The following is a 12251-nucleotide window of genomic DNA, read 5'->3' on the forward strand; positions in this document are numbered from 1 at the left end:
AAATGTATGGTGGCTGCAGCAGCTTCTCCCCTCGCTGCGCCACTGCAGCCTCTGCAGAGGGGCAGCCCAGAGGACGCGGCCCTCTGCATCCTCCAGGCCAGCCAGCCAGAGCTCCTGTCCCTGGCGGCTGAGGAGCTCTACATGATGCTGCCGGCAGGGCCCCCGGAGGAGTCCAGTGCCTCGCTCCCGCAAAAGATACAAGGTGGTCAGCTGATCCAGCCAGCGGTGAGCTGATGCAGCTACCCTCCCCCCTTCGAAGACACCATGGACTCCAAACCGGAGGTCATCAAGTGAGGGGAGGGATGTGGGGCCCGAAGGGTGGTCGAGGGTACCCTCGACCACCCTTCCTCTCTTGAGTACATCAAGCAAAGGGGAGGGGGGATGTGGGCCCCACATCCCCACAAGGGTCATTGAGGGTACCCTTCCTCTCCCGAGTAGGGTAGGGGGAACCAGGCTACGTGGTGGAGGCTATTTAAGGGGGGCCCGACCGCCAAGGTGGCCTCTCGATTCCTGGCCTGGAGACCCCTCTGCCAAGACGACACCTGAGCCCACTGCCGCGACAGCATGTGAGAATAAATCACTTTATTCCTTAGACCTGGCACGAGTCGCTGTCTGTGCGTCCTCATGCAGAGGAATCACCCATAAAACATGAAGACTGTAATATTTTGCACAAGAAGGCTGTTAGCTTACCTAAGGAGCGTCATATCGCGCAAGTACAGTCGGAGTCAAAAGTCTCTGACAACCCCCTCCGAGTTCTGAACCGTGCTGGCCTCATGCGGAGCAGCACGGTTCGGAACTTGGAGGGGGGTTTTGGAAACATGACCGCAACCGTAGATAAAGGCATAACACTGCATGTAGATGAGCACTACATATCCCAAGGAACTACATGCCTAACAAAACTGCATTGAAGCTGGAAGCTGTGGAATAAAAACAGGCGCATGCACTGAAATATTCCACACCGTTTCTTACAAAACCACTGCGGAATTAGGCACCTTACACAGCAAGCTTTTCGTTGCACTAAAAAAAAAAAAGGGTGCTTAAAATTCAGTAGCCGGTCCCTTTAAAAGAAAAGCGTGTAAGGGAGACATGCTTTTCGTGCTACACCAGTATAATCCAAATGGCTATGATCAATTACTAAACTGCAATTACAATTACAACAAATTAAAATTGCGATCAAAATACAATTACTAATTGTAATGTGATCAATTACTACTGAACTCGAGTCTTAATAATTACACATTCATGCATGGTGCAGTAAGTAGGCCATGAAATTGAATAATGATAAAATGGTCTTCATGAAAATAGCAAACAAGCAAGTCACACATTCATTTCACCAGTCTTCATTGCAGCCTCTAATTGAAGTTAGTGAGTATGAATACCTTCGAGTCACTATATAACTAATAAACTTAACTGGAACAGGCATGTTTCTAACATATGTTCATCTTCGTTTAAAAAGCTGTCTTTTCTACGACATGAAGCAAAGTAAACCCCACTGGATGTAAGGTTCTTAGCATATTCATCAATCATAAGACCTAAGCTTGAATATGCTTCCACCACTTGGGACTCAAGCTCATAACGTAACATTAACGCACTTTAAAGCACCCAACGCAAAGATGTTCATTTTATTTTTTCCAAATATTGAAGAAAGGATTCGCTAGCTGACCTTATGAAGAAGCATAATATTCAAACGCTCCAACTGCGACATAAGATTCAAAGACTAATTTCTGTTCTTGCTAAAACATCAGTTGCTAACGAGCCCCTTACCCTACCTGAAACCACTTAATACACATCTGACGAGGCATCAGCATGAAGAACAAATAACTCCTTATAATTCAAGAATGAATGCTTTTAAATATTCCTTATAATTCAGGAATTAATGCTTTTAAATATTCTTTTTTTCCACATACAACAGAAGAATGCAACCGACGGCCACCTTACCTAACAAATAGCATCAACTTGATTGACCTAATCGAATCTTGATGAACTGCTTAATGCTTTTGGCACTTTTTAGCGACATTTTCAGGTTCTTGGAATTAAAAATTTTCCCTTTTCTTGATATCTGTTATGACTGATGTATTCTTTTTTACTATTTTGCAATGTTCATTACTGTTACCCTTGACACGTTCATTGCTGTCTTCTGTGTACAACTTTTGCTACTCTTGCCCCCTTCTGCCAGGGCCTGCCTGAGGGCCTGCAATATTCTGTAAACAAACAAATAAGAAAAATGCGTGGACACTTTAGCAACTTAATTACATGTTGAGAGGCGAAAGCCGAGGACACGATGCCGTGCCGACTTCCGGTGGATGTGACGTCACACCGTTACCGTTGTGGGAATCTGGCTTTCCGCCGTCGCCTTTGCGCGGCTGTGCCGGCCGCCCGCGTTGTTTCTCCTCTTTCCCTTGCTGGCTGGGTGACTAATCACTGTCATTTAGCCACAGCTCCGCCCCGGCTCCCCAAGGGCCTTTGCCATTGGCGCCTTTTGGCGGGAATCCGGGACCCGTTTTGGCGGCCGCGGATCCCGCGACCGTCCGAGCGGGGCCCAGAGAGAGAGATCCCTCCGAGACAGCGTAAGGTGCGTACGTTACTGTTTGTCCGTGCCGGCCTTTGCCGTTCGGACCAGTGCTTACTCGAGCTCGCTCGCACGTGTCCTCTGACCTGCAGCGGCTCGAGCCTGTCCAGCGGGGTCCAGCGACCTCCGACAGGCGTACCTTGCGTTGATTGCCCACTCTCTCTCGCAACCGGCCCAACGATCGACACGAGAGAGAGATCACAGTACTGCCGCGGGGACATTCTCCTGCAGCGGCGTGCTAGCGGCGCACATTGCTCGAGTCGCTTCGTGCGCGCAGCGGAGCCTTGCTCCTCGCGCGCCCCCGGGACGGGGTGACTATTGAGTGTGTGTGTATCTGCTGGAGGACGACGTGAATAAACGTCTCCTTTGTGAACTTGGAGGCCTATTTCTTTGCGGCGAATCGCTCTCCTCCCAGCGGAGGTTGAGTGCGCTGCAGCGGTGTCCCAGTGTGTGTGTGGTGACGGCTGATCGGGGCCCTTGGCTCGCGCGAAGCTCGAACCCGCGGTGGGTGGTGGCCTGTGTCCACTTAGGAACCCACACCGTGGCTATATCGATACCCAAATTGTACATCTTTCGGGGATCTTAAGTGTTAATTGCACTTAATTACACATTTTTCCACTGAATTTGACACAAATCCGACATTTTTCCGACCATTCTGTGACAATTTTCACTATGCCGTGACGACTTCCGGTGGATGTGACGTCACACCGTTCCCGTGGCTATATCGACGTCCACGCTATTTCGATGCAGTTTTGACATTTTTGCCTATCATTAATTAGCTAATTAACCTACAGTCATCAAACTTGGCTTCCAGGTTCATTTTCTTCCTCCTCTATCTGAAGCAACCATTGGTTTTCTTCTATCTTTTTTAGTTCCCAAGTTAAACGCGTGTGACACGTTTTCTTAACGGACGACAGTATGAGCCATCAAAGGCTTTTGCCTTAATAAATAAAATGCAAAGCACCTTACCTGTGTGACCATAATCCACATTGCCTCGCCAGTCTAGCATTGGCTGCAGTATCACCACAGGCAGACCTTCAACGAGTGGCTGACAACCTGCCCCGTCTGAATCACATGCGTTCGGTATCTCTGTAGCCACCACCTGCTCACTTAGGGGAGACTTGTTGGAAGCTGCTGGCCTTCCCGCTAAAGAGAAATAAAAAAAAAAGTTTTGAACGCACAGTGAAGCCAGTTACAGTAGAACTCCGCTGTTACATTCCCCGGTGCTGCACTTTCCCAGATGTTATGTTTTCTTGAGCCAGTCCCGTCCAAGCTCTCGTGGAAAGCCATCCAATACAAACTCGTCCGTTATGCCACAAATGCGGCAGCTTTCCCGCATACTGCATCGCGTATGTCACTTTGCAATAGTGGCTTAGCCCTGGCTGGCATTTCAACAGCCTATGATCAAGTGTGCGAGGAGTGGTGTCGGCGGACCGGCAAAGCGGAACTCTAGACTCCATCGGTTCTTGGCTGTCACCGTGTTCGGCGGTATCTGGCGTGTTTTGATGCACATGAACACTGAGCACACTTGTAGGCAGAGTGAAATTTACTGCGGCCGTTGGCACAGATCCATCGTAGCTGCGGTGCGAGTGACCGAAGGCAAGAACACGAAACTATGCCGTGGAGAACGCTGCTCGGGTTGGCTTAGAGGCAAGTTTCTGTCATTCACGTTTTCGTTGTCGCCTACAGTTTAAAAGTGTGATTCCTTGATTGGAACAGATGACGATTCTGTAGGCTTAAAGTGGCTGCCCTCTTTGTTGCTGCCTCCCTTCCACAAACAGCTGCTCAGGCAGACTGAGAGCCATTGCAGGGAGTTCGGGACATTCTGTGCATACTAACGCTTGCAAAAGCCACAAAATGTAGCATATTTCAGGGAACCATGATGCCCTTATTAGATGTTAAAAACAAAAAGAGGCAGACAACAAAGTACATTTTTTTTATAACGTGCTCTTCCTGGCTGCTACGTTTCCCAGCTGGTATGCTTTTTTTCCGCAGTCCCGTGAAAGAAGTAACAGCGGGGCTCTACTGCATCACAAACAGAAAACTTGGCAATAAAAAATTGTTCTCCGATATTTTTTGTCCTTTGTGCTAATTGTTCCTTAACTACCCACAGAAAAAACAATTCAGGACACATCAGCAGGTGCTGTCCTGTGTTGTTTTCACTACATTTCTCTGACACTTGTAAGTGCCTAACCAGAGCTGATGTCAAGAACCATTAAAGGTTGAACCATTAAAGGTCAGTTGCTCTATGTGCAGCCACCTGGGTTTTTAATACCACACAACCATTGATAACGCAGCACGTAAGCGCCTTATAATGGCCATAAGCGGGGAAATCGCCTATAGAGCACAACATCCCTATAGAGCACGACGTCCTCTCCAGTGTGAGCATCGTCTGTTATGGTGCTCCCTATCAGTGCTTTAGCACTCCTATCAGGCGCTGATATTCCTCACAGTGCGATATTATTAAAAATCCGGGAGGCTGCACAAGTAAATGCTTGAACACTGGTGACATAACACAGGTTGCATGTACCTTAAATTTTAAATAAAAAAGCAAGCAGTGTACAGTCATGCCTCGTAAATGTGGACACTCAAAACTACCCATAAAGCAATGCCTCTGTAATAACGAATCCCAATAAAAAAAAAATGCAACCGCACACAAAAAGATGCTATGACTAAGGTCTACTTCCATTCACAATGATGGCCGATAAAGTTGACATAGACAAAATTTTGGGGGCTACAAGCCCAATACCCTGGTCACCATTATGCTAGAAATAATGCGTGCAGTCTGATTCACCTAGTGATCTGTGATACGCTTGATGGTGTCCCATGGGTAATAGACCCAAATCCTACTACGACTGTTCCCGCCAATCGTTACTACATATCAGCACTCAGCTGGCTGACTGCAGCTGAACGTGGCTTTCTACGTGGCACAAGCAGCAGGAGTCTTTTTCACAGCCATTCACGCAAGTCGGAAGATGGTTAGGCGTATTGAGTACGCAACAGTCATTTGCACTTTTTCACCAAGTTTCTATGGTGTCCTGCACTCGAAATGCAGAAAATGAAACATCAGGCTTCGTCAGTAGAGATCATGTTCTTACCACCTTCCTAATAAACGAGACAAAAATACACGGGCCCCAATAGGCTCTGTGCATTTCCTCCTTTCCATTGTTCAGACAACAAATTTCCATATTTAAGGAGGCATAGATGCAGTGAGAAACTTTTGGCCTCAAGCAAACTGTCCATATTTCAAGACATCCATATAACCATATATATCAGCCCAACTATGCCCACTGCAGGGCAAAGGCCTCTCCCATGTCTCTCCAATCAACCTTGTTCTGTGTCAGCTGCGGCCTACTGTCACCGCCAACTTCTTAATCTCATCCGCCCACCTAACTTTCTGCCACCCCCTACTACGCTTGCCTTCTCTTGGAATCCACACTGTTGCCCTTAAGGACCAGTGGTTATCTTGCCTTCGCATTACATGCCCTGCCCAAGCCAACTTCTTCCTCTTGATTTCAACTAGAATGTCATTAACCTGCGTTTGTTCTATCACCCACTCCGCCCGCTTCCGATCTCTTAATGTTACACCTATCATTTTCCTTTCCATAGCTCGCTGCGTTGTCCTTAACTTAAGCTGAACCCTCTTTGTTAGCCTCCACGTTTCTGCCCCATAGGTGAGTACCGGTGGGATAAAGCTGTTGTATACTTTTCTCTTCAGGGATATTGGTAAGCTACCATTCATGATCTGAGAGAACCTGCCATATGCGCTCCACCCCATTCTTATTCTTCTCGTTATTTCCTTCTCATGATCCGGACCAGCTGTCACTACCTGCCCTAAGTAGACGTGTTCTCTTACTACTTCCAGCACCTCGCTACTAATTGCGAACGGCTGTTCCTTTGGAAGACTGTTGCATATTACTTTGGTTTTCTGCATGTTAATTTGAGCCCCACCGTTCTGCTCTGTCTGTCAAACTCATTGATCATGCTTTGCAGTTCATCTCCTATGTGACTTAGCAAAGCAATGTCATCAGCGAACTGCCAGTTACTGAGGTATTCTCTTGCGCGGGTCCATATTAACGAGGCACGACTGCATTTTGCGGTCAACATGATTTCACGTGCATTTCTGCATTACCCTTCTATTCTTAAAATTATGCCTTCCAGCGTCCCCAGCTTACAGCCGTATTCATGCCCAGCAAGTGGAATTTTCAAGTGCCTCCTCACGGCACGTAAAGCATGCTAGCAAATGAAATGTAAGCATAGCCCAAATTTTAGCCATTCATGCAAACTTGCAAACTGCCCTTACCTGTCTCGCAGCAGCCACTTTCCAGCCTTTCGATCTCCTCCTTGCACCTCTGTCTCATATTGGCCCAGTGTTTCTTTAGTTGTCTGGCGTTGTGCCGCGTCACCCCACGGTGCGAGTTATATGATGTGGCGATCTCCTCCCAAGCTGCGTTTTTCTTCGCTACTGACAACCAGTCTCTTTTCTTGCACCCCAATATGTGCTTGTAGCGGTTCACCAAACTAGTCACCAGAGCCCTCTCTTCCGCTGTGAACGATGCCGTCCGCTGCGAGAGGATACCTTATTGCAAGCACTGTACGGACATTTTACCATGGAGTATAAAAAAAGCTCAGGAGAGAGCATCCGGCGATAGCCTTCAAGCCTATACTCCGTTTCATACATAGCAGGCAACGCTGTGGAGGTTGCTGAAGTAGTGCGTCCGCGAAACCATATTACTCCGCCACGTATCATTAGTTCTTGTCGAAACTCCGGTCGTTAATTGGATGAATACAAAGAGCGGTATAAAATGATGTGGTAGCATTGAAAATCACGGTCGAAGATGTGAGGCGCTCAGTGTTGGGCTCTCTGGCCATAATTTTCACGGAGTGTGAACTACTTTTTGGGCGCGGATTTAGTAGAAGCGATTCGCCCTACCAACCGCGTATCATACCACCACATGCACTTTCTGCTTCTCGAAATCTCGACGAGTCGCAGGACGAAAATGTTGCAAGAGGTAAAACGAAGACCGGGATGTGCCAGTCATAACACTTAAGATTTGTCAAAACCAGGGTGTCGAACCGGAACCGAACCTGAACCCGAAACCGGAACCGAACCCGAATTATTGCCCGGAACTGGAACCGAACCGGACCCAAATTTTTTTCGCCATCTCGGAACTGAACCCGAACCGGAACGATTCAAAGGAACCGTTCCGAACCGGTTCGGGACCTGGTTCAGCCGCACATTTTGTGAAACACGGCATACCTTTTTTTTTTTTTTCGGACCAAATGGCATATGCAAGCGCGTAGATTTACCTAGCGAAAGCTGTCGGCGCTATGGAGTGCGAAAATGGCATCCAGTACAAATGGCATCCAGGTCAACAATAAAACTGAAAGAAGTCTCGTGTCTAGGAAGAAAGCTAATTGGCATTTCCGCAATGTGCTTCTGGTACTTCTGAAGTATTTTACGCCAGATTGACGTGAAATGTTGGATTTTATAGTATCCCCCTTTCGCATGCTTATGCACAGCTTTAATCGAATTGTTAGCACTGCTTTAACTCGTAAAGCACTGAGTGAGAATGGTTTCCTTTTCTTTGTGTCGAATACTATAAATATGTGAAGCATAGGCGTAATGACCCAATCACGTTGTGCAACATTTACTTTCTGAGGCATTCCTTGTCTCAGATAGCAGATAATGAATAAGACCCCTCACGATGGCTCAGTGGCTGTGGTGCTCGGCTGCTAATGCCAAGGTCGCGGGTTTGATACCGGTGGCAAGGTCGCATTTTGATAGCGACGAAATACAAAAATGCGCGTGTGCTGTGCGATGTAAGTGCACTCTGAGGAACCCTAGCTGGCCTACGCTAATCTGGAGTCCTCCTCTACAGCGTTCCTGATCGACTCCGCGCCACTTTGACGCGTTAGAACACACATAATACTATTATTACAAACCAAAGAAATATACATATGTGTTTTCTTTTTAAAGAATCCGACCATTCTTTGTTGCATGCGACGGAAATAAGAAATGAAAGGTGGGAATGTAGCAGCGGTACGATACTTAGAAAAAAAAAGTGATTACACAAAGAGGCAATGCGGAAATACATGCGCTCGCTGAGATGTGAAAAACGCCTAGAAAGGTGCTACTGAAATGAAACGTTACTCTGACGAAGTGATTTTCTCTTATGTCAATGCATTGAAATTGTTCTGCATATATTTTTTTAAAAAATGCCAATCGCTAGCGGGCAGCTTCGTCACGCTGTTCTCAGATTGCTGTATCTTGAATTCTCTGACGGGCGGCTTATATCTGCCTCTCTGCCGCACATGAGGGAAGCCGACAATAACCGAAACCAAGGAGCATAGGGGATGTACTTTTTGAAAGTAATTTGTGGTGTACAATAATAGGAGTTTAAAGAGTAATTATTTTTAACGATAATTGGTTAAACTGAAAAAAAAAACACGTGCCGCCAATAGGATCCGAGCCCTTGACCTCCGAATCCGAGCGTTCGATCCGAGCGTTCGGTGCTCTGCCAACTGAGCTACGGCGACGATTTTTTTCTTCATTGCATGGAAACAGCGCCGGAAAGAAAAATCGGAGTAAGTCCATGACACAAAACACCAGGCTGTGTAATACGAGCCCACCAAACCCTTGCAAATAACCACCTCCCTAAACATCGGAAGTCTGAGAGGCACACCCATGCATCTAGATACGGGAGCCAGCAAGGCGGCCCTTCCAGGGCAACATATACTCCATTCACCAAATCGCGCTGCTCACGGAACAAAGATTTCGATGACCTCGGTGATTCGGCTGCGGTCCATCATACGGCTATTGAGACTAAACAGTCACAGCAACATAAATAAATCACACGGCACAACACAGTTTTTCGCCACTGGCAAAAAAAGTGCACTAATCCGTGTGATTTCATTGTCCTTCTCAAGTGTACGTTCGCCGTAATTATGTCCCAGAAGAACGTAGCATCATTGCACAGAATAAAACAATGGTCAATGGTCTTTGGCGCATTGCACAGGCGGCAATTTACCGTCCATGACAGAAAGATCTCCTCAGCATGAAGTAATGCCTTGACAGGCAGCATCGGTGTGTGAAGTTTAGAGAAGACCGTTTTTGCAGCAGAAGAAATAAATGTACATTCGCTTAACGCGTTTTAAAGCACTGGTGTTAAGGAACTCCAGAAGAGGTTGCCGATACAACAGTACAGGAAACAAATACCCCGTAAGTACATGAGTCGTCTGCCTTCTGGAGAGGCTATACAGGTAGCCTAAAGAAAAGCGCACAGTGAGGAAATTTAAGGTGTCCGCTACTTCCGCGCTGCGGCGACGACTGTATAATCTCTGTGGCTTCCGGGGGCACTTATGTGTAGTGCAACCGAACCATGAGAGTGTTCCCCAGCTCCACCCTCGTCAATAGTAGCAAACGTAATACGTCTTCTTTTACCGAGAGTGCCACATAAAAAACGTGGTGGAACGGTGAGGACGGAAGCTGTGCAAGAACCCTCGCTTTGGGATGTTTGTGTCTGAGGCGAGAGGTTTAAGGTTGGTTCACATGCAAGCGAATGGGCGACTGAGCGGCGCGTCCCAGCGAAAATTTCCAACTTGTTGGAACCTCGCCGCTCACCACCGCGACGACTCAATAAGAAGTTTTTGCATCGCAGCGTCAGGATTCGCCAGCGTTTTCGCGTTCTTTTGTGGAACGCTTTGCGACGGCACGCGTGCAGCATTCACAGCATTCCACCTCAGGGAGATCGGCTGCAGGTAGATGGGGCATTTTAGACCGCCATTATTTTGCGCCCGTTCCCGCGTTCCCGCGTCGTTGTCGGCGTAGCCTGCGTAACCGCTTTTCCAAGTAGCAGAGCGAATTAAACGCCACCTGGAAGGTGGCTGCCACGGGAAGACCCCAAGAGTGGCTAGCAGCATAATACGCCACATGCCAGGTAGCGTGTGATGAGCTGCGCTTAAGCTTCGCATTACCGACAATTGCAACCGCCTGTCAATTTTTTGCCAGTGAGTGCCCGGATGTGCGCCCACCGAATTGTGCATATGCACATGCACATACACATGCTTAAGTGCACGCACGCACGCGCGCACACACACGCACACGCATACACACACACACAGACACACACACACACACGCACGCACAGACGCAGACGCACACGCACATACGCGCACACACGCACAGACGCGCACACACAAACACTCACACCACGGAAATTTTTGAATTTTTGAGAAAGGAGACTAAACTGCTAACGCAGTAAAGAAACCAATTACAGTACTCAAACCCTGAGTGGGAATCGAGCCAGTGGCGGCGGGCGCAATAGAGAAGCTTCGCTTACTCGGTCATCTTCGAAGATTCTTTTTATTGTTGCCGCATGGCATATCAGGAACCTCCCTGACCTCGTCTTGCCTTACTGGACTGGATCGAATTCCGCGACCTCGGCATACAGCCTCATGCCACTATCATTCCCTTGCTCTGCCCGCTCATAAATTTCTGAAGGCGCACACGTCAAGAAAGGGCGATGAGACAGGAGGTTGAACTTTCGCAGCATATACGTTCTGAGCTAAAATAAACTATTCTCTGAACAATGACCTCGCCGAAAGTGGCGATTGTGCGTGTTTATCAAGCATACAGCTTCTTCACAAGCTAAGCACTCTTATTAACAGGAAAAGTTCACACGGAATTCGGGTGTCCTTCATTACTGGCACAAATCTTATAGTGTAAGGCATGACCTCAATGTCCTTTTTACGAGACTGCTGAAGTGAGCTATGTCTCAAACGAACATAGCGTCACAAATAATTTCGTTGTTCAATAGTTCTTCCTTGCTTGCAGATGTAGCAATTCACTGATCATGGCACAAACGTGCGCTTGGCTCGATGGCAGGTCCTAAAACGTAAGGTCGACGTTTCAAGTTTAAGAAAGGTTTTTAAGGCCTGTTAAATGTACATCCTCTGAACTCGCCCTAAAGGGCCACTGCCCACCCCCGGGCAGCAGACACTCTCTACCTCTCTTTGAGCGAGCCTCCTCTCCTTCCATTCCCTCCTCGAAATTCTTCTCTCCCGCTCCTCGTCGAGTAGGCTCGGCAAGGCAAAATCACCCCTTCCTTCTCCGACGTAAGCCGGAGGCGTGGTGTCTGTGGAGTGCGTCACAGGGTACGTCATGGCCCCGCCTTCAATAGAATTCTTTTCTTGGTTTTTGCTGCTGGGTCTGTTCGAGGGGAGGGGGGCGCTGCGGGCGCGCACACTGAACGATCGAGAGGCGCGATCGGCTCGACCACCTAGACTTGTTAGCGAGCGCATCCTTTCATACATCTGTTTGTCATTCCCAGTTAACGAGCCAGCTTATCATTTTTTTTAGGCCTCCCCACCGTTTCACGAGCGGAGGGGCGGAAGTCATTTCTGTTCGAAACACACGGCGAAGTGCGGACCGGCAACCGCCCGTTTGCTTTTCTTCATGTGTGTTTGTGTTCTGTGTGTTTGTGTCTTTTCTCCGCTCCGTAGCCCATGTCGTTCATTGCAGTCAAGGCGTACGCAAGATGCATGGAGGATAAGCGGTGTCTGTGCGGAGCGGTCAAGTGGGCGAGCGAGGGAAAGGCTCTGCTGCACTACTAATTAAAACCTTGTTTTGGGGGGCTTGCATAGAAGAAAAAAAACAGAAGGGAGCGCGCACGCAGAGCGT

General features: G+C 48.0%; 1 protein-coding gene across 5 annotated transcripts in view; it reads right to left on the reverse strand.

The window, feature by feature from the left end:
• LOC149328607 (uncharacterized) overlaps positions 1–12251 on the reverse strand; it is a 126694-nt gene that overhangs the window by 92903 nt on the left and 21540 nt on the right. The window lies entirely within an intron of this gene.

Source organism: Amblyomma mixtum, chromosome 9, assembly GCF_055824585.1.
Source record: "Amblyomma mixtum isolate Tamu chromosome 9, ASM5582458v1, whole genome shotgun sequence".
Classification (NCBI taxonomy): Eukaryota; Metazoa; Arthropoda; class Arachnida; order Ixodida; family Ixodidae; genus Amblyomma; species Amblyomma mixtum.